General features: G+C 37.0%; 1 protein-coding gene across 1 annotated transcript in view; it reads right to left on the bottom strand.

The window, feature by feature from the left end:
- Nucleotides 1-14,291, bottom strand: part of LOC108047570 (serine-rich adhesin for platelets) — a 35,808-nt gene extending 21,517 nt beyond the window's left edge. Inside the window, 2 exon segments of the mRNA XM_044459145.1 lie at nt 7,289-7,329; nt 14,249-14,291. The gene's annotated coding sequence lies outside the window, so the exon portion shown is untranslated.
- Between the last annotated feature and the right edge of the window lie 9,980 nt (nt 14,292-24,271).

Below are 24,271 nucleotides of genomic sequence, written 5' to 3' on the forward strand. Positions count from 1 at the left end.
ATAATAACCTCAGACAATCTCAATTTGCATTTAATACGACACTCAGTTTTAATGCAAGTCAGAATGAAACAAAAACAAGTTGTGTCTGATAAAATTTAAGTGAGATTAACAACCACTTAAGGCTTATATAATTTAATGGCCAAACATTTTTCTGGCCATTACGTCTGGTAGCGGGTTTTTAAAGTCGCGTGCCCGCAAATAAAAATCACGTATATGATAAAAAGAATGCGAGAAATACAAACAGAGAAAGAGAGAGAGACAGATAATAAAGTCGGTTGTCACGATTTCAATGAAAATTAAAAATCCCAGCATGCATTGAAACTGTGCCGAAAAGCATTTTAATTGAAGTCGACCAACGCCGCCACGGTCTAAATTGTTGTTCATTCACCAAAAATATTAATTGACTTTTCCGCTGGCCGTCGCGACGGGTCAAAAATATCATTAACGCAAATATAATTACGTGACAATTTGATGCTTTTGCCCAGGCACAAATCGCAAATCAAAAAGCGAAATTAATTACATCCAGCAGCCCGTCGAAATCGGGGCGTGCTGAGCCACCCATGGGATCAATCAGTGCAAAGTCGCGAAGGTAAACAATAAAGCTCCGGCCGCGACATTCATGCAAACATGGCTCGGTCTACAATTCCCAGTGTCCAGTCAAGCGGTCCGGGTGTAAAAAAAAAAGGGTCGCCGACGCTGTTTAACTTTGAAAAATTAAAATCCACTTGGGTCCCTTGCGCCAACCCCTCCAAAAATCAACAGCGAAAAAATGAACCACCCTTCGGGTAGACTCGCATTTTTCAATGGCCAAATAATAAAGTCCCCAGTGTCAGTTGGGAGTTATAATCTGTTTGCCGTTTTTTCATGGTCGCCATTTGACTGCCCAGAACTGCAAAAAGGGTATATTGTGTAATGACATGCGTTTGCACAGTTCATAAAGAATGTCAATTGTATGGTGGGATTATGTGCATAATAGATCATAATAAATACAGTTGTCGATTAATGTTATTCAGGGTTAATTCCCATATACTTTATATATAGTATATTTTTATTATAAATATATTCAGGAAAGATTTTATTCGTTAAATTTAAACATTAATAATAGAGTTTTTATAATACATTTAATTATTATTAATTCAAGAGTCAAACTCACATAGGAATTATTGAGAGGGTATTTCTATAGTAGACTATTTCTAATTTACCAAAAAATAATCGTGTTGTTCTTTTAGTCTGTTTTGGACCCTCTGACAATGCCGATTAAATGAAACGTAAATTTGCAGCAATTACGTGGGTAAATATGCATTAAAATAAATTTGCATGCAATTATATTGTCACATCAAAGTCTAATGGAATTCATCAAATTATCTTGGTGTAGATTTATCACTGTTTTTCTTGTTTTGATTTTTCTCTCGCCCTAGACTAATTACCAACTAAAACATTTGCAAATTAGATGCGAAACTTTGATGTTGTCTGCTGTTTTTGGCCCATTTTCAATAAACCAATTTGTTATGCGATTCGTCGAGGTGTTAAGGCTACAACGCAGAATACTTTCGGTGACATCTCGTTTATCAACTTGAAGACTTAATCTTTGAATTTGGTTTTGTCTGCATATCTGTGGCATTGTGTTGGCATTTTATGATAAATGGCTGGGAAATGTGAAAGCGGATTTCTGGCTTTTGTTTTTTTTTTTTTGTATTTTTTTGGTGCGGGTGTCGAGTGAAAAGCGGCTTACAAGTTGTTGATCTAAGTTTTGGCCAAGGGAGAAACGGAAACAGAAAGGGAAACATTGTCTTTGCTAACCTAATTTCTAGAGCTGTTATCCCGACTTTCTTCTATAAATAATATTCCTCTCCCCCACGTAGAACATGTGCCTCCTTTTAAATAAACATTTAGCATTTTCTCTGTGCATTTTTAGGTTACATTTCTTCTTGATTTCGTTGGCCCTGTTTTGCATACATTTTCGCAGCGAATTAAAAAAGCGCACAGTTTTGTTGGAGATAAGCCACTCAAAGATTTACGACTCACTCATTGTTGCTGTGCGAATTTCGGTAGCTAAAATAGGGAAAAGTGGGAGGAAAGTTGGGCATAAACAAGGCCAAAGCATTTCCAGCGATTTGGCGTGACAAATCCGGCACGATTTTGGAGCTATCCGTGGCAGACGCAACTTTGTCGCAGATTTATATGCAATGTCAGTGGAAACGGTTTATCACTTTGGCCTAGGCCTGTTCGTACCTTTTTTGATGCCATCCCCCCCAATCCTCGTGAAATCCCTAAAAAACCCATCGAGCTTGGGGCAAAAGGTTGAAATTTTCTCAAGACAAATTCCCCTTAGATTTAGTGCAATTTCATTTACTTTTGTCTTGGCATTTAGTGAGATTTGTTAGCCAGTTGCTTAAGACGCTTGTCAGATGGAAAGGTTTTTGGGTTGGCTTGGACTTTCATTTCACACAATATTTGATTGCCGAAAACTGTGGGGAACTGTAGAGCCTTTTGTTGTCGTCCCGGGAAACCTATGGAAATGTTTGCGCTTTGATACCGCCCTTAAATTTTTAAATTACCTTTGAACAAGTGTCGAGAGCATTACCGTTGTCCCTAACAACTCACGGGAAATTATGGGTATTTTCCCTCATCTCAAGGCGGCTTTATTTTCGTGTATCATTAGTGAGCTTAGGAAACTTCCTTTTGAGGGATTTTCAAGTGCGGACATCTTGAAAAAAAGCTTGGAAAAACTGCCCACTCATTCAGTTCTCCAGCACTAAATGTTTAAACTTTGGCAACAAGTTTATGCAAATTAACGAATTCCTAATGATGCGCAGCTTTTATTATATATCCTAGATAGATAGACTTCTTTTTTAAAAACCTTTTACTTGGACAAACAATTATAGTGATGAATTATTTTTGAAATGAATAACAAACGTTTTGTTAAATTAAAGAAAATTACAATACTTTGGGTGCTTACATTTGATTTTTGGTTTGAGAAGTAATACATTTAAAAATAAACTTATGGAACCTTTATTAATTTAATTGCGTTAGTAAATATGCCCAGCGAAAGTGGCATTATCGGTGTTAAAATCTTTAAATAAAATAATGATAATTTTAGTACATGTGTTTTAACTTAAGGCGCTTTAATTAGTGTCCAAGTAATTGTTATAAACTTTAATCTTGAGATCAGTCCGTGTTTTTCTCTGTGCTTGAACGTTCATTATATTATCTGTTCCAGACCTTTTTGATGTCAATCACTCAGGCGCTTAAGGAGCTGTCATGCCCGACTACTTCCAATAGGAACCGCCGTCGGTGGTGCGGTGGTTGCGTCTTTGGCGGCGCCAAAAGAATTTAAATTAGCCAAGGCAGCTGCCAGTGGGTGCAATAGACGTGGCTGAAAAGTTACCCACTTGCGCTGGCCTGACTTTCCTAATGAATCATGAATTTCTCAACACCAACTCTGTTTTTTTTTGCATCACTTGGCTTTGTTTTGCCTTTGGTGTAATAAGCGTGAAACTTTTTGTGAGGCCCGAAAAAATTTGCTTTGTCGCTCTGCTCTGCATTTCAACCAATTAGTTGGTTTGTTTAGCTTGTTTTTTGTTAAAAAAAAAAAACAAAATAAAAACATAAAAAGAACAACAAGTCAGTGCTGATTGACAGTCACAGACTCGAAATCGTTGCCAAGTGACGAGGGAGCGATTGCCGAAAGACACTCAAACTCGGTCGGAAACTGTCAAGGCGTGACTAATACCTGTTCTCTTTTTTCTGGCTTGACACTGGAACTAAAATCTTGTACAATTCTTGAAATGTCAAATAAAGTACAAAGCCATACACAAAAATTTCAATTTTCAAACTTTTATTTGCACCATATAATGACCAAAATAACTCAAATCAATATTTTTCTAAGCTTTCAATGAGCACCTAAAGATCATACTCCCTATTTAATTTCGTTGTATTTCCTTGAGCGACTTCTGTTTTTACACTCGCTTTTTGTCTTTTTAAATTGGGTAAAGTTTTTTGCGACAGCTATTGAAGGATTTGTCCAAAAACACGCCCCACACACTCACACACGCCCATCCAATTGTCGTCCTGAAGTTTTCCTGTTCCGTTTGACGTGCGTGTTATGTGTTTGTGGGTAGGAGAGTTCCCGAATGACAACTTCTTACAACTTTGAGCAGGTATTTTTCGGGTGGCGGAATTCTCGCCAAATTGAATAGTAGTTTTTCACGACATCAGAAGTGCTGCCTTTTATCTTTACTGTTCGCTAAAAACTCAAAAGTTCGCAACCATTTTAGATAATATTTCAATTGCAAAATGTAAGCTATTTAATTTAAAGTTATCTTTTAAAAGCAAAACCATATTTTTACAAAATCTTGTCCATTTTGGTTGATAAATTTTATTGTGGTTCCATTTAAAGGATTTTTACAGAATTGTTGTTAATATGTCAGAATATGACTCTTCTCTTTAATCAGTCATATTAATAAAACAATTTCTTAAATTTACCCTTATTAATTCAATTTTAATGACTGGAATTAAGCTTCACCTGCCAACTTCAATTATGGCCAAATCACAGGCAAAAGTTGGCAAAGTGGAAGCCACGCAGACAATGGCCAAGTGATTTGCTTAACTGGGCGGATCCTTCACACTTCAACGCACCACCGGCAAGTGGATTAGGCCTGTTAATGATGGGGATTCATTCTGATTTGGCGCTTCGAGGTTCGAAGGCTTCCAGTCCCAAGGAGCCAATATTTTTATGAACCAACGGCCGCCCCCCAAGAAGGTGACAGTTTTTGTCAGAAATCGACATTACGTATGCGGAAATCGTTCGCGAACATGTTGGCTGACAAGCGATACGAATATATTGCCATTTGCCTTTGTCCTGCCGCCACTTTTGCCGTGTGCTGCTGATACAACAGGGCGTATGATTTTTATAAATGCCGTGTCGCTGCTGTAACAGGAAAACCAACTCACAAAAGGCAACCGAAATTTGCTCTTTTCTTTGCGGGCCGTGAGTGTGTTTGAAATATATCCAGGCACATGTACAGTCATGAGAAAAATATTAGCAATAAATAATAGTTTTGATTTTAATTCAAAAAAGTTTATGGTACAGCAATTTCATTATTCATAGATTTTACACAAAAATCTAGATATCATATACGTTTTAAAGAGTCATAATTACAAGCTTTTCAAATTATAACAGGAATATATTTTTAGTTTTACGATTTGATAAGAATGTCGTGTCAAAGAAACAAACAATAATGATTTATTTTTGTATACTATTATTTTAGCCAGAACTGTATATATATATATAGTGCTGACTTGCTTTGCTTTATTTTGTCGTTTCAAAATCAATACGAGCCATGTACGAATGAATTTTGCACGGCTTCTATTTTTTGCCATCAAGCTTCGCCCTCTGCCTCAAAGGAATTTCGGCAGCTCCCCAATCAATTGACTTTTGTGTGGGTGAGTTTGGTGTTTTGTCATGCTGCTTATTATAAAAAAATACCAGGAAAACTGATTTGTCAAGGCCATACAAATATTTGCTCTCATACAACATTAAATGAACATTTTTGCTTTATTGCACGTGTGTTTAGTTCCCATTGGATGATCAGCCAAATGCTAATAAACGGGGGGAAATAATATAATATGACGGCTGAAGGTAGGGAAAGGTTTGGTGACTTGTTGGTTTTTTGGCCGTCTGTAATGGAATGCTGTCGATTAAGTTGATTATCATGATGAAGGGGCAAAGTTTATTCGAGTGCCACGAAATACATATGGATTAGAGGACTGCTAACTATTGACTAGGGACAAATGCAAACAAAATGCTGAACTTATTGTTCACATTTACCAACTAGTTGCGATTTGCATTTTCAATCAATGTGTCGGTGACAAGAAAAAACAGTATCGAAATCGACAAACAATGATGATTTTGATGCCTGGTATGTTGGGCATATGCCAAGGACTTTACATAAGAAAAAATGGGAATGGAGTTAAATCAATTTCAATAAATAATATGCCTGAAGAAAATATATAATATTACAAAAAAAATTATTTAATAGAAAAGTAATTAAAATTGAAAATAAAAAACTTTTAAAATTTAAAATTTGAATTGTGCTTTGTTTTTCAGTCATATTTGGGGTTTCTGTAATAAAAAACACTTTTAGAAACATTTTACTTGGAGATGTTTTTCAAAGTGCAATCGTCAAATGTGTAAGTCAGTGTGTGAAAGAAGAGCTTCAAGTAATGTTTGTCTTCAGAGAGCTGAAGAAAACTCTTCAAGCACGAATGCCCCACAGTCACACGTTCAAGATGCCGAGAGAGCAGGAGAATTTTCACTCTGCACCTGTCTGCAGGTGGGATGTGCTTCTGTTCTGTTGTCATATTTTCATCACACTTCAGGTGTGAAATAAACACACATGTGTGTGCATATAGCAGAGTTCCTTGAAGCTGAAAAAACTTCGTGCAGCTTGAAATATTTGCTCACAATCATCTCTTTTTTTTATATTATATAATTCGGGGCAACAGCTTAATTTCGCAGTAGCCAGAACAAACTTTAACTTCAGTTGTGGTTTTATTCTTGGTCTCCGTTCAGTTTGCGCCTTTGGAAATTAGTTCCATGGTACCATACTTGTTGTTATGTGCTTTGCATAACTAATGATTTGGTCTGGGCAGCAACTTAAAGGGCTGTCCTCAATTAAATGGAAAAACAATAAACTCTTTATTATTAAGCCATCGCTTAGCAGCTGTACTAAGATATATATATATATATACATATATCTATTTATTTAATTAAAAAGTTGGGGGCCACAACCAAAGGAAGGGCAAATATTTGCATGGAGTTGTGTGTAATTCTGCCAAACATTGCGTAAACACAATCAGCCACTTACACACACGAACCCTCGTCCAGACATAATATCCGATTTCAATTGGAAGGAAAACCTATTAGAAATTATTTCCATTCACTAAATATTTGCTCGATTGTGTGCGCATCTTTGTTATTGTTGTTAATGCCATTGTATTCAATGAAATGCTACCAGACCCGAAAAACATTTCCCATAATAATTGTCAGTCTGATGCCCTCACAATCGCAATCCCTTTATTTGGTTAGATTTTAAGCCTTGAATTTTCGTGTTGGGTCAACGTTTGTGTGGGCCTGTGTGTGTGTTTGGCACACACGGCGTATGCGTATTGTTGATTTAGTTGATTGGCTTAAAGGCGTGACCTAACCGGTACTGCCAACAATAATTGGCCGGATTCCTCTTATTTGATATTTCCCCCAGTCCCTTCAATTAGCCAGCTCTCTTACCTTTTTGGCCTGCAAAACTTCAATTCTTCGATTTCCGACACCTGAAATGAAGAGGAAATTCACTGATGAGTTCTCAACGTAAAATTACATGTTTCGTTTAATCAAATGGCTTAAATTAGACATTGTTTGTTCGGCTTGCATTCCAGTTTGCAATCGTAATTAATAATTAAATCCTGGTGAGGTATTTTCTTAACCAGCATTTTCTTGTTTGGTATGTTTCAATTAATATAATTCCAACTCGGTTTCGGTTTTGTTGCGGCAAAACATCAAATTTTCGCTCCAAAATTCTAGCTCAAAATGTGTGCGTATTCCTTGAAAACTTTTTTGCCTGCAACGGCAGCTGGAATTTCGCTTTTTCGAGAGGGTTTGCTTTGTTTTTTTGTGCCCGGTTGTTTATGAAGTGTCCAAAAGTGTGAGCTGGCCTGCCCGCCTGTTTGTTTGCCTTTCATGTTAATGGACTTTACGCGCACATGGACACTGGCAGGCAGTACCAACAGAAGCATCAGCAGGAGCACCAGCGAGTTTTCCTGAAAAGCGGTTCCCTTTTTTTTCTGTTCTATAGCTAACTTTTGGTGGATGGCATAGAGACATAGATAGGCGTGTATATATACACTGACAAACAAATTGTAATTTGTGGTATTTTGTTAAATTGTACATATTATAAATGGCATGATAAACTCTTATTGATTTTTATTGTTCAAGTAAATTCAATAGAAATGCCCTTTTTTTTTAGAAAATTTAAATATTTTTAGACAAAAAACGCAAAAATAAATATTCACCTAAACGGAATTTTCTACGCTATGCGTTACTCAGCTTGTGTTATTATTTTTAATTCGCGAATTTAGGACCAATAAACCTTATCCGATTTAAGGAGCTATTATAAAATTATATATTTATTTGATAAAATAAAGAGAGTATTTATTTAATATAAATCAAAAAAAGTACAATAAAATTTATCTAAGAAACTGTCTTTATTTTTTTCTGTGCACATATATGGGTAGCACAATATATGCATTGAGTTTGCCTTGTTCGCCCAGCTGTTGCCGTTTGAATTTTCCGAAAAACTAACAGCGTTCGGTTTTAATCGATGGTTTATCGTTTAAAGTTTTCCATCAGCATAAATTCAGAACCGTTCATTGCAAAGCCTTGAGCAATTTTTCATTAGTTTCTGACGTGACAATGTTGCGTATCCTCAATATTTATCTAAGTTTCTTACGACAATCGTAAATAACCACCGAGAGACACACTCACGCGTGCAACATGCTGTTCGACAATTATTTGTGTTGCTGCAACACGCCAAATAAACATTTTTTTCGGTGGGGTGAGGTGGAATACTGAGACAAAAGTCAACATAAAAATGAAATACAAGGCAATAATATTTTCCCAACATGTGTGTGTGTGCTAGGGGTTGTTTATTTGGGTGATACCCCCTATTTGTCTTGTTCGTGTGCGCATAAGTAGGCAACGATATTCGTTGGCTGTGAATATTAATAAACTTTTTGCACCTTTCGCTACCCAGAACTGTTTTTATTTTGTGCTCCCGTTTATATGATGCTATTTTTTCAATAAAATACTCGTCAAACTGTATCTCATTACGTATTATTAAAATTCTTTGGCTTTTAACAAGGTGGCCTGCAGATGTTTCCCTTTTCGGTTTTAATGTAGCAGCGAAACTTTCCGCTAAAACTGGAATAATAAAGCTTTCATATGCATACGCGTAGGTGGTAAATGGCGGCATTGGCCACAACTACAGGTAATAATGAAATTTCTTTAATGTTTCGTTGGCATACATTTCGCCCAGAGGTAAATGTTGGCAAACACTCTGCAACACTTTCCTCTGCACTTAAAAAAAAGCAAAACAAGGACCAAATTTTTTGTTATGTATGTTGTCTTTTTTTCCTTTCATAAGTTTTAATGAATTAATTAGAAAAGATCCTTAATTGTGCTATGAGTTTTTATTTTAACTTTTTCGATTATTAAAATGAAAATTAGTGAAATTCAATATGAATCTTGATGAATTATAAAAATTGATTTTTTTAATTAAGGCAATAAGTAATATTTAAAATTATCACGGGAGACGCCAAATTTTTCTGCGTGTCAACGCAGGACAATTTTTAATTAAAACGCCCCCAATCGAGCTTATTAAAAAGTTGCATTGACTGGCCAAAGGTGATGACTAACGATACTACCTCGCTGGTGGATTGAGTGCAAAAATTAAATTGCTGACCGATGCAATGGCGAAAGTGGGACAACTCGGTTCGGTGATGCGTTATCATAATGTCAAATGGATCGATGTCCAAGCGGGACAGTGCAAACACAGAGGCGGAGTAGGATATAATAACGGCTATGCGCAAACAGCGTGACAACTGTGTGCCATATCGTCCCCCTAGATCCTACGGCTGTATGGGCCACACAAATTGCTATTTTCAGCGACCTATGCAATTCGCCGGCCTTGTTGACATTGTCCGGCAACTGTCATCGGCTATCGGCGAAAATATTAACAAATACTCCATGTGCTTGGGCCTTCAATATTGCAACACCGCCGCTTGAGGCAGTTGAAACTATAGTATATGGTTTTAAAGGCACGATGGATATTTTTTGACGTCAAACGTAGAACATGAAATTTGAGAGACTGAAATCAAAAATATATCTACATTTGATCAATAGTTCGCAATAAATATTTTAATAATATTTTCTAAGGGTAAGAAATCTTAATGCATTCTGGTTTGATATTTCACTTTGTAAATGGCACTTTAAGTTAAATTTAAAGAAAAAGGTTCATTGTATAAATTAAAGCAGATACTCAATATATAGTCTTTTTTTTTGTTATTAAATAATTAAAAATGGTTCAAGACTTTAAATCCAACGATTTCATTTCATGCAAAAAACTACTTGTTTCGTATCGCTTCACGTGAATTTAAAAAAGTCCCCTACGAATCAGAGTCGAACAATTAAATCTGGTTCTGTGTGGTTTCTGCTTACTCATGCACGCGGCTTTTCCATAAATAATAGATCGCCGCTCTTCAACCCTTCCCAATGCTGTTTGAATATTGTTAGGTTTTGTAAAGTGCATTTGTGTAAAATAAATTGTATATGTTTATATTTGTCTGCAATGCCATGCATATATATCGGCATATATCTGCTGTTAACGCACGTTCAAACAATTTTGTGCATTTTTTGTAATATCTGAAAATGCTGGTGAAGTTGAATATGTTTCTTTAGATTATTTTTCGTTGGGTAATTTAGTTTCTATAATCGGCCAACTGAAATCGGAAAGGACAAACATGGGATTTGATGAAGAAAAATAAAATCCATTTGATATCCGAGTTTGATTAAGTGGAATAAAACGAAGAATTCCAATAGACTGTTTTGTTGCTCTGGGAAATGTTTATCATTGCCGTATTGCTACTGTCATTGCAATTAACAGACAACTTGATTGGATTTGCTTAGTATTTTGTTTTATTCGGACAAGCATTTTGACAAATAATAAATTATTTATGTTGAAGAAATTTCCAAGCTAACTGCTGTTTAAAGTTAGTTTTTTTAATTTTGTGTATTTTTGGTTCTCTTATGGAATGTAAGGCCACCAAAACAAACCAAGAGTCATAAAAAAAACAACGTTTAAAGTATATATATTTCTGGGTGTGGGAAAGCGCAGCGGAAGCGTCAAAATGAACGGAAATTGGCTTAAAAATGACAACAGAAATGCAACAATAGCGGCCAAAAAACAATGCTGGTCAAGTGGTGTAGCCAAAAATCGTACACGATAGCTGCTCTTTTGGAAGCCCTTGTCCGCTGTAGTCCGTCATTCTATACATATGTATATATAAAAGCAATATCTATTCATGCGAAGTTTAGTTTTTCGATTTTCATTCGGTTTTCATGGCGTTCTGAACATCGTTTTTGCATTTATAATTTTTAGTTTCATTGTTTCTCTTGCACACACACAATTTCCTATTAAATATGGCAGCATTTTTACGTCTCGTTGATTATTTTCGCGGTTGGTTTTGTTTTGCGTATTTTATTTTTGTCCATTTTTGTTTTGCTGTATGTTGTTGTTTTGGAACTATTTTCCGCTTTGGCTTTTTAGTTGCGCTTTTGGTTGGCCCCGTGTGGTCAGTTTTTGCTGCTCTTTTGGCCGGACTGGGCATTAACTTTTGCACGTTACAAGCTTAACATTGATTCTGCGGATACGCAAGGCACGGTTCCATTTTCGGAGTTCACGCCCATTTTCCCGATTTCCCTGTTTTCCCGAATCCACAGCAGATCTGTTATGTGGACGCCGTGAGCCATGTGTCCGGCTCTTCCGGAGGGCATCATTTGCACAAGAATTGCAAAATGTTCGCCGTCCGGCCGACGGGCTTTTGTAAACAAAAAGTTAGCTGCCATTTTGGCAGCTTCAATTTTGGGCTTTTCAAAGAAAAAAAATACGGCATTTTAACTATACGATTTTAAGCAAACATAGTTGGTTTCTAAAATTTTTGTATAGAAAATGTTTTAATGTAAAAAAAAATTTTCTTAAAATGCATTGTATATATTAGAATATTAGAGCTAGCAATCTTTCCAAAATAGGTATGTGTAAAAAAAATTAATATATATACATTTTGTTTTCGGGGATTTTATATCGCTATTGTCATGGTATGTTGTCAAGCAACGTATACGTGTTTTTAAACGAGCTTCTGTAGTTTAAAATGGTGCTTGATTTACCATTGTTAAGCTATGCCAGGGAAATGGAATTAACTAAGTGTTCGGCCTTAAAGTGACCAAAGAAATTCCCAAGAATAATGCTTGACTTTGTTCGGATCATTTGATGGTGGCATGGCCCGGCAATATCCTTTCCGGAAACGTAAGAGGGGTTCGCTTTTGGCCTCTCCTCTTACGATTTTCAATAGCAAATAAAATCCCGGTAGTTTCAATTGCCAGAAAAACTGCATCTGCTCTGTACGCAGACACACGAGCACATATGGATGCGCTCTGTTCCGTTTCCGGTTCTAAATATAGTTATTTCTGCACTGCTGGCAGCCATGGCAACTCTTTCAGGCACTTGAGCAGCATCAGGCACCTGACTGACTGACTGCCTGGCATTCCGGCGCTGGGTCCAACCGGAGCCATTTCCCAGTCCTGGCAGCAACTGTTTGCTCACCGACGGAACTTGGCAGCACGGAAAGAAATAGTCGATTATCTCCTCTACTAAATTTACAGATATAGACTAAAGAATTTTAATCATAAACACCTTTAATATTTATCATACGAAACATAAAAACTTTTTCGTTCCAACGCAAAACAAAAATGAAATCAAAGGAGACTTCTAATCAAACACCCATATAAAGAAAGTAAATAGGTTTATATAGCATGTTTTGTTATTTTAAAAGACAAGCAATCCAATAAATACATGGCGAGGTTTTTTTTGCTTTTTTAATTTATATAGCATGTTTTGTTATATTAAAAGACAAGCAATTTATTTATTTGCCTTTTTAATTTGTACAACTGTTAAAAGAGCTTCAAAACTCTGGATGTTTCTGGGTCCCCCTCAACAGTATTAATCAATGAAATTTCATTAAATGTTTTAAAAATATGTTTTTTCAATGTATTTAGTCAACATTTTCCCTCGTTTTATCTCTTTCTCCCTGCACTATGTGTATTTCTGTATGCAAATAAGCAAAATATTTTAACAGCAATGTTTTTTGCGTTGTCGTCTGGGCCGCTGTTTGCCAATGACTTGTTGATTTTACAACTTTTCCAATTGAATGAACTTGCTAGAAGAGGAGAACTCATGTTTGTACCGAGGAGAAAAGTGATTTTCACTCGCTGTCACATCTTTTTTCAATTATTGATAAAAATGCATAAGCTTAAAATGAAAACTGTTTGCAATTTGCGCGCGCTGCATATAAGTAATAAACACATATTGCATTTTCAACAAACATGCATCAGAATATTACATTTATTTAAAAAATGCAGCACGTAAGACTCGGTGGAATTCCCCAGCTTCAAAATGGAGTCGACAACGTAAATAAATTTCGAGATTGGGGACATGGTGCCCTCATTGCTTCATTGTTGTGTCGAAGCTTTAACCACAAGTGGGTGGGGTTTTTTTATTTGGCATTCTGGAATTTTTGTTTACACAAAGCAGCACGTTTGGAAATCGCCGAAAAATCGAATGAGGAAAGTGGCGGAGAAAATAAATAAATATTATGAGTGAGTCGGGGCGAATGACACGATATGTCAATGGTGGAAAGCTCTATCCCAGTCTCTTGTTGTTGTCAACAACTTTTGGCACTTGACACTTAATGTGCATCATTGCGCAGCTGACAATTTCAAGCCATTTCCGTGGTGCCAGCCAAGTCACTTCCACATCTTCTATTTCTCCTTCTGGTGGAGTAAAGTTTCGACTGTTCAAGTTTTGCATGGCCATATAAAAATCGAATAACAAATTGCTCACAAAAGCAACTGCAACTTGGGAGGATGGGGGACATTTTCTGACATTTTTATGAGCAGCTGCAAAAGATTTTTGTCGTTTGTTAGATTTTTGCTCTGTACTTCCTCTATTCCAACTTGTTTTCCACTACCAAAATTTGTTGTGCGTGAAAAGTTCTCAAGATGAAGATAGAACTTTTCCGTGTGACTGATGGTGAGCGTGATTTTCGAGTTTCCAAATGTCAGCCGCAGACTCCCGTCGCTTCTGATTGACAAACATTTTGTGGCTGTGCGAAATGTGAATGTGTAAATTCAATTGAATGGCGGCCCCAGGAAATTCAGTTACTTTTTGGCCAACAGCTGTCGCTAATTTACAGCCAAGGTAAAACTTTTCCAACGCCAGCATATTGGTCGAGTGGCCCCGAAGTTTCAATTAAGCTTGAAAGGACACACACAAGTTTCCCCCACTACGACCATCGCATATTTCAATAAGTTTTCAAGCTCAGAAGCGCCGCGCTAAAACAACATAATTCATACTTAACTCACCGAAACAGTTTCCCCGAAAAGCGCCGCCCAAAAAGAAAATTGTGCAAAATGGCCAAGGGCTAGCTGCAATGAAAAATGGCAGAGCGGGAAATAAAATTGCATTAGTGGTGCGTACACAAAGAAAAATCAATTGAAAAAGTATATGTTCGGTAAATTTAATAATCCTTAGTGCACATTTTTTTATTAAATTAAAAAAAAACATTCACAATTTTACTATATTCATAATTTAAACATGTATAAAAAAACTTATGCTTTAAATCGTTTTTTTCGGTCTATTTTATAGTGCATTTTAGTGTCCTTTTGTGTGTGCGTGTGCGCCAAGTTCTGAAAGATGTAGCTGGGCCTCCTCATAAAACGAAATTAAATTTATGTACAGTTGCAAAGTTGGCGGGGAATGGCGGATGGTTGAGAGCATAAAACTTTCAAAGGCAGCCGGGAAGTGGATCTAAACACGCGGCCAGCCCATCCTGCTCGTAATTCAAAATTCGAGTAGCAGTCGCAGTTTCAGGCAGTAAGGCAACCGCCAAAGGCACCGGATGCACGGCAGCACTGCATCCTGTTTTTTGTTGTGGGCGGGATCTGTTCACGCTTGTTTTCACTTGGCCAGCGTAGTAGGCCTTGTTCATCCCCTTCATCCCCTTCCTCCGCCTTTCGGAACCTGGCCCGAAAACTTGGCCATGTTGCCCGCGGGTGTTTGCGGTGGCTGGTTGCATTGCTGGCCACCTTTGCCTGTCACTTGCCGCAGGCCAAAAGCGGGCAACTGCAGCAATCGCAACAGCAACATCAACTGCCAGGACCAAGCTTTAAAGCACAGCGGAAAATTTCGATGTTTTCCCTCTTAAGCAATCCTGTACTGCTATTTGTAACAATCAGTTCTTAAAGTGATCCAAACCGTATTTTCCATAGATTCTTTATCCCTACGCATTTTTCGATTCAAAAATACTATATGGTTTTATTAGTTAAATGTAAAACAAATTTGTTTGCTTTATTATATTAAAACACAACGTTTTTTAATAACGTAAAAACAACTGATTGAAATACAAAAAGAATATAAGAATAACATTTTAACCTTTTTGTTTTTACATGCTGTTAAATTATTTAATTTGTAAAAGGTTTTAATTGGATTTTTAATTTAACATTAAATTTTGTTCCCTGTATAAACGCTTTTCTTTTAATGAAAAGCATGCACTCAAATAAAACCTAAATGAACACTTTTACGGAAAACTGAACTGTAAGTGCGCCCCGAGGTAAATGCGTTTTTCGAATCAAGTTATTGAGTTGAAAAACCAAGGGATGCGATTAAAGCCTAGATATTCCGTTAGAATGCCGTCAATCTCGATCTCTCTAATCCGTTGAACAATTGGCAGCCTTCTCAACAATTTTAATTGAATTTCCTGAATCAGTGCAGACTAGAAAAACTAAGGCCAACAAAAATGCAGCTCAACTTTAAAGCAGAAGGTGTGTAAAATAAAATAAAAACTTTCGTTAGCATTTAAAATTGAGTTCTTGCTTATAAATGAAGAACACACATTTATATCCAAATAAATAGTTTGCCAGGTCTCCAACGAATATGGTTTTACCGAACATATAATTTAAATGTAATTGCTTTGAGTTGACCATTACAACTTTATGACCACTACAAAAGAAATTTACAATACAAGTGCATGCATTTTCAATATGAGCACCTACTCTAGTTACTAGTAAAACAATTTGGGCTATCGACTGTAAAATTCCACTTGAAATTGTATTTCACGTGTTTTTCTTTTAAACGATAACTGGAAGTTTTTTAATTAAAAGCTTTAAGGGTATATATTTCGCGTAAAATTTTAACAAAAATGTTTAAATATCCGTAGGTGGAAGATTCCATTTCAGAGTATGTAATGTTGGTAATCGAAATGAAATACAGAAGATGCCATAGCTGGGGAAGGGATATGAACACGTACATTGGGTATTGTAATGGGAATTCTGAAAAAAGGAGTCAAAGGAGACCGAGTCCAGGAACAGTCCGTCTGTGTAATTGCCAAAGGAACTGACTCCGGAGCTGTCTGTTTGGGAATTATTGATAAATTCCAATGTATGCCAGTTGACAAACATGTTGTTGTTGTTGTTATTGCTGGGTATCGTAACCAACTCTCATCCAGGGACGTTTCAATTGTAATTACGTTTATTGCATTGCTTTGGCTTTTGGCTACGAAATTTTTTCTTCTGTTTTCCCCATTCGCCGTCTGTTGTTTGTATCATTGACTGACTTTCGTCCGTGCGGAAAACACAAAAAAAAAAGAAGAATTTCAGTAGGCAATTTTGCAGACAAAGACACAGATACAGAAACACATACGGATACACCCACGCAGGACTTGAGATACGCACACGAACTGGCCCAGCATATTTTTGACATTTTGTGCATGCCTGTGCGCCAAAGTATGCAACGTTCCATAATCGAAGGCTGAGATTTCCAAGGCGAGTGTGTGAAAAGTGGGGGAAATCGAATGAAAATACTCGTAGGTGACTGGAGAAATGCACTTCAATGGCTGCCCAGCACAATCGTAGAGTGCTTCCCCAGTGCAGAGCTTTGAATACTAAACCTGAACCCTAAGTGGGTTGTAAAGAAATTTTATTTGGCCGCTTGAACCGCAATGACCCACATGCGTTTGCAATGAAAATAAAATTGAAGCAAGTCATTTCCCGACACTCTCGGCACTAACAAACTTTAGGAACCTTAAGAATCCTTTTAAAAACTTCAAACATGAAATAAATAATTTATAGTATATATAATATTTTATAGTATATACATTTTTAATGCAAACTGATTTGTAAAGTATAATGATAAAGATCTAAAACCATAAATAGTAATATGTTAAAAAATTGAAAATGATTATTAAAATTTAAGCATTGATATTTTGTTTTATAATAAATAATTTTCTAGTGCCTTTTCAATAAATATGTAAACACAAACAATATACAAATTTAATATTTTGAAATAACAAATGTCTTGCAGAATCTTAGAGACATTTCTTTCAATGATTACAAACATATGTTATGTCCTTAAATTTATTTTGGAGGATTAACTCCTATTTTTTTGTATTTGTGCTAGAACTATAGTTAGAGTATGTTATGTGAGCAGATGGCTTTTTCCTGGCGAAAGTCCGGGGAGCGAGCACCTTTTTGGCATGCAGGCCGCAAAACTATGCGAATGCGAATGTCTGTGAGTCTGTGAGTCTGTCTGCCTAGTGGCATGCAGCAACAGTTTCCAGGACTTTTGCGGGGGGTCAAGTCCTGGACTTGGACAGCTTCCGGAGCAGCTGGGATTCGTAATCCTCAGCAATCCCTTCTGCCACGAACGCAGGATGAGATTGAATGTCTCCACTGAAATGTGAGGTGGTCGGGAATGCAGACGCAAACGTTTACTAGAAACAAATATTTTCCGATTTCGTTTTTTACGGAAACCACACCGGCATGAATATTCCATGGGACATTTTATTACCTGGCCCCCAGGTGTGTCCTGAGCAAATCAAAATGCTTTTAAAAATTTCATCTTTGGCTGGGCATGAAATTTTAACCTGCCCATATAATATATTTTGACAACTTGCTTGCGACAATGCCAAACGGAGGAGAGTGTTGGTCGAGCCATTTGTGGAATTGCATTTAAAAATCGTTTACTCTTTCATGAGTGCCCCCATTGGAGGACACGCCCATTTCAGGGGGTCAGTGGGCGGTGGGTGGCAGGGGTTGCTCGAGTGTTTATGCTGCAATTTGTTGCAAACGCACGTAGCAATCGCATTGCAATGGCAATCCTTTTGGCCAACAACATTGTTTTTCTTCATTTTACTTAACTTATGAAAAATACATTCGTGTGCCGCACGCTCACACACTTATTTATATATGCAACCATATAAAATTGTGTAGTTACACCAAGGAAAAATAAGGCAAATGTAGCCAGCTTGTTTCTTTGTATAAAAAGTTCAAGCACATTCAACAAATATAAGAAAAATAATTTATATGTCTAAATATTTAAATTAAAATAACTTTAATTGTAGCCATTAATTGTTAAATATTACTTTTCGTTTAGTTGGTTAGTTATATTAGTATTTTTTCTATAAAGTCTTCCTTTTTTGCACCTTTGTTTTTCACAGATACTTTTCGATTATAATATAATATTTTTTCCAATGCCCAAAAATTTTTCTCATCACCATTTCGCCAGGTGTCTGGGGTTCTTACGGGCTTCACAACAATGCAGAAAAAAGCGCTCTGGATGCAAACTTTTCCCAAACTCTTGACTCAAGTAAACGCCAGTGAAACAAAGGCGACCGGATAAGAAAAAACCCAGAAAGCGCTTGAATCTGTTTGTGTTTGTCAGCAAATTGTGTGTGAAGATGTCAACAAGCTAGTTAACTGCATTTGATCTGCACTTTGCCTGAAACACAAACTCAAATTTAAACCCAAGCCATTCTCTCGCTATGTGTGAATCTATTATTTTTCAAGCACATTTCACTTCGCAGTTATGTTAGTTTTCCTTGGCTTTCACATTTTCCCGTCGTTTTTTTTTTTGGCCAACGCTCACGTTGCTTAATACTTGGCTTCATGACGATAGTTTTCCTCTCTGGGTTTTTGTCTTTCGTTCGGGAAAATGTTGTCAAAATGACAGAACATTTTGCTGAAGTTTAAGTAGCATGAAGAGGCAAAAAGGGAGGGGGCCCCACGCATGTGTGCGTTTTGTTTGGCAGGACTTGACACGCCCTGTCATTTCCACAAAATTTTCCCTGCCTTACACCCCCACCATTTTTCGTCTAAGATATCCAGCGAAATTCGCTGGGGCTGTTCTTCTAATATACCATACTTGACTTTGCTGAAGCACTTAATATTCCATTCAATTATTTGAACACATTTAAATCCAAAGTCGGTTTGAATTTATCGTCTAAATTGCCAAGCATACTCCTATTTCTCCTTTATTTTCTTAAATGATATTTGCCTCAATTAAAAGTCTGAAATGCCAGAGAAAATTTCTGCAATATTTATATCCATAAAATGAAATAGCAATGCACTCGACTTTTAAAAGTCAAATGCCTGTAAAATGAGTGCGTGTGTGAACGTGTGCCAAAAGCCAAAAATTATTGCCCCCAGAAAAGAAGATTTTTGAACGAAATAAATTTAGAATGCAAAACTATTTAATAAGCATCAGACTAGCCGACTATAAATAAATAAAGGCATGAAATGTGTGTGCTTAAACACAGTGAATATTTGATATGCCAAATATAAAATATAATTGCTTTATTTCATTTTGTATTGGTTATTTACCGGAAATTTATTGAACGAATTGAGTGAACAGTTTTAAAAGGTCAGTTTTGTTTAGGATTTGTAAGTTTGTTTAAGATGACGGTGTAAGAGTGTTTAGTTTAACAATTATTAAATCATAAATTATTGATTATCTATGTAAATTTCCATTAGCTTTCCATATAAATTATTTGTTAAAATACGAATGTTTCAAAGCAAATATCTACTGTACTTGCTGTAGTAAAACAAATGTGATGTTGTGCTTTAAGTTAAAGCTTTTAATTGCTTTGTTTTTGCAAGCATGAGTTATAACATAGCGGAGAGCAAGAAAAAACAAAGCCTAAACGGAAGTGTCAGTGGGCTACTCCAATGTCTGCTCAACTGAGCCAGCCAACAACAAGCTGTTTGTTATGCCCGTGTGCCGCCCCAACTCCTCATTCTATTTCCCTCTTCTGGCCATCTACAGTTGGCCAAGATGGGCAACAGAACTGCACCGAGAAAAATATAGGACCATTTTGTAAAAGTTTGATATATTTTTTTATCAGAAGAATTTGCAGAAATTCATATCTAGTTGATCACTTTTTGAATACAAATGGGAAGTCTCAAGCCTTTTGTAAAAATGTTGGTAATATTACTTTTTAAAATGATAACTTTTTTTGGTCATATCTATGGATCCTATTCACTAGATGTTACCATCTTGATCTACAGCTAAAAATAGCTGGTACAGAAATGGTCGTAAACTGGCTTTTATACAGAGTAATAACCTAAATACATTTCAGAATATTTTTTTCTCAGTGAGTCCCAGCTCTTTCGGTTGTAATGAATACGGTCTCGTTAGATTTTTTGGCGTGGTTTGAGGGGCGGGGCAGACGACTTATTTATGCTTACGAGAGTGAGCTCGTTCGTCTGCCTGTGTCCAGATGTCCGACTGATTTGCATCTTTTGTGAATGCATCCAGACACACGCACACTCTTTTATGTAACACACACACACACACACACAGATGTACACACAACCCAGTAAAAGGAGCAGCAATTATTGCATTTATGAAATTCAACTGCTGTTGCTGCAGCAGCTACTTCACAGATACTCGCCGGCTTTAGTATGAGGCTTTGGATACAGAGCCAGAGCCCATCCTTTCCTGCTCTTATACGCTTTCATGGGGCGTCGCATATTTCATGATTCTGAAACTCGATATTGGGACAACATAAGCCATATTATTTTCAGGTGTGGCTCTCGAAAATTAAATATGTAGGATATAGTTTAATTACTTTCTTTAATTGTTGATTTTCGAATTCATTTTTTTTTAGTTTTTTCATTTACTTATAATTTATTTTATAATTTATTTGGGTCTTAGTTTTTAGAAATTAATCAAAAAATTTTGCTTTTTAAATTTGATTGATATTAGTTATTACAATTTTTTTTATATAAATTTTTCAAAATAAATTGATATTAAAAAGTGAAATCTTGCGATTGGTAAGGGAATGTATAAGGCGCGTTCTTTCTTGCCTCCATTTCCTGGCTACTGTTAAATTTGGGCATTGCGATTCGCTTGGGGAATCCCCTCCGCCACCCACAGCATTGGCAATTATCATTGGCCAACTCCCCGCAGAAAGACCCAATCCGCTCCGAAGGCCCAAAGCCGGGTCCAAACCCATTGGACTGCTCCATTCCTAGCTGGCCCATTCAGTTTGCGGCTTGGTCTTGCGGCAGACGACCTCTGCACCCCTCCAACCCCCCACTTACCCCTCTGGCTAGAGCGGCCCTTGGACGGGGTCATAATTTCTGAAATGTTTTGACTTGCATTCGCCTTTTATGCTGATTTACTGGCTGTTGTGGTTTTGTGACAAATCTGTTTTGCTCACTTCTGATGTGATTCCCATTCTTTTGCAGCCATAGCAGCCATAACAGCCCTCAACCATCTCGGCCCCTTCGATGTGCGGCTTAAATCTGCCAAAAAGTTTTATTTCAAGCAATTTAGTTTTACATTTGTTTGACTTGCTTGCTTAATTTGCATACATGTATTTGGGCCTTCTCGGTGGGTCATGCAGATTGTGTAAGGGCGGAACGATTTAGGCCCAGTCATTAGGCATAAATCAGTGTCTGTGGAACTCATTAAATCACGCGGCCAGCAATGGAGGGGGCGTGGCCCAGAGGTCTAGGCTCAAAAACGCCCCCTAGGATGTATATCTTTTTTTTCTGGTTTATTATGCTTTCAGGACAGTCCCTTTGATCTCTGACTTAAGCGAGCTTTAACTGATGCATCAAGCAAAGAAAAAAAATGCACTGTGAAAAATATATCAGATAAATGTATTTTTGTGTAATAATACTATTACTATAACTTATTCAATATGGTGATGTAAAAAGATATTATCAGGCCCTTTGGTGTGCAAGTAAAAACACATTGAATGAATGGTTTCAAAAGGATTTCATTAAAATCGAAATCCTGGTTCCTGGAAAATATTTTTTTCTGACTGGTGTTCTTTATGAGTTCTCCTTTAAACATCGACATTTAATTCAATTTAAGCCATCCACACCTGATGCTGAGGCCAGACAATAAAAACCTAAGCAAATGGCTTTGGTCCCTGCTAGTTTATTGGCCAGGCTTTAATGATGATGATGGAGTTTGAGTTGGACTTAAAGGGGGAAAATAATAATGCAACGATGCCCTGTCCCGAGGGCATCACGTAGACCATCCAGGTGCTCTTCAAGGTCGTATTTGCCCGCCTGTCGTTGCAATCTCATCGCGGTCGTAATAAATTTATGCAGGTACAGCCCCACTCCCATGGGCTCCTCAGTTTTTCTGTTTTTCAGTTTCCCGGCTCTGAAGAAGTTATAAAAGCCAAAGCCTCTGTCTGCGATGGGTGTTAATGCCGGCAAATTGCCGGCGGGTAATTGTCGTTGTCGGTAATTGTGTCCATGTGGTCCAGTAGTTGTCTCGGCCAGTTCCCCTTTGCCACCATCTCGTTGGGCTACAATGTGGCTCATTTGTGCAGCAAACAAGGTTGCAATTTTGTTACCATTTTCAGGAACCGGAGACAAATCATGGCCATGGGGCAGAAGTAATTGGTTGCCAAACCCGCACCCCAAAATCCACTTCACAAGGGGTTGTCATAATTGCGGTCGAGGCGAGGCTCTGGTCTTTGCATTTTAAGCCCTTAAGTATTTACACATCGTTAACTCTGAATTACTCTGGCATAGGGATATATTGAGTGGTCAGAGTGAGCCTCTTTCTTCGGTTATTTTCGGTGTTATCTATTTTTCCTGTGGTTTCCATTCCAACGTAGATTTAATAGCATATTTTATACCGTCTCTGCTCTATCCTTTCATGTCATGGTTGAGGTTTTTTGTGTAATGAAACCGCAATTTTATGACCCATGGCCTTGCATATTCTTGGGCGATTTAAAGCGCTTTTAAATCCCATAGTTTTGCATTGATTTCTCTTTTATATGATTTTCAACTTGCCTTTCTCCTTTTTTTTTTACCCCACTCTTTATGGGATATATTTTTTAATAACATTTTTTACTGACCATATATGGGTGTTTCAGAGGGTGTTTTTGTGGGAAATCGGAATTTGTGGCATCTGCGGCCTTGTGTCCTTTCACCCCCGTTTTCCAGTAGTTATGTGCGTTTTATTATGTCAACATTGGGCCATTGTTCATTGGGAGCTCACTGGGATCATCATGGCGGGATTTTGGGATGAGGATGAGCCTCCCCCTTTTCTGTGTTTTTCTGGTATTTTTGCGAATGTTCCAGGCTTTTAGCTTTGATATATTTGTTAGTCTGACCATAAGCTTTGTGTAATAAAATTGTTGCATTTTGAGCCCGTAACTGTCCGTTGATGATAGAGTGCATTTTGATGAATCCGATATTGAATTAGAGAGATAGATAAATGACCAAAAAGGATTGAAAGGTGTCATGCTTTAATCGATTTAAAAAGAAATGTACCTAGTTCTAAATATTCCCCCGAGCCAATTTTATTTATTTATGTCGGAAATTAAAAGTTGAAATCGTTTTTATCTATATGTCTCTTGTGTCTCAGGAGATCCATTTCTGTGGTCACTCATGTCGGTGGACATAAATCGAAATCGGGCTGTGACAGACCATAAATGAAGCTTATCGACCAACTGCCAATATCTCCACTACCACCTGAGCCACGCCCACAACAAACCTATCCGCCCCTCTTTAGCCTTAGCAAAAAAAAAACAAACAAACAAATGGCAGAATCAAGTAACTTAAATGTCATGCTAACGGAGAACATGAGCAAATCTGCAATTTGTATTATGTAATAGATTAAAGTCTTCTCCAGTTTTTTGTACACGGAGGATAAAATTACTATATCTCTGTTTTTGGATAAAAAAGTCAAACATATATGAAAATTTGATTTATCATGACTGTATTCAAGAAACTTTGTAACAGATTATCTTGAAGGTATTGGCCAATTCTCTTACTAAGCACAAATTTTAACGATTTGGAGAAAAAAATACTCCCAATAAGAGTTATTTTAATAAAGATTAAGTGAACTTATTTTTTTTATTTTCTCACCATTATTTTAAGAGGCTATTACACTGTAAGAAGTGCAAAAGAAGTGATTACACCTAATTTATTTCACAGAACATTTGTACAATAAAACAACCTTAAAGTAAACTATTCTTCCTGACTTCAGTTGTCCCCTTTATCCCCGGTGTAGCCGTGCGGATAAGGCCAAGTCCTTACTCAGGCCAACTGCCAACTGGCATTGGCACCGACTTTTCT

This window comes from Drosophila rhopaloa, unplaced genomic scaffold (genome assembly GCF_018152115.1).
Source record: "Drosophila rhopaloa isolate 14029-0021.01 unplaced genomic scaffold, ASM1815211v1 contig_178, whole genome shotgun sequence".
NCBI classification, from domain to species: Eukaryota; Metazoa; Arthropoda; class Insecta; order Diptera; family Drosophilidae; genus Drosophila; species Drosophila rhopaloa.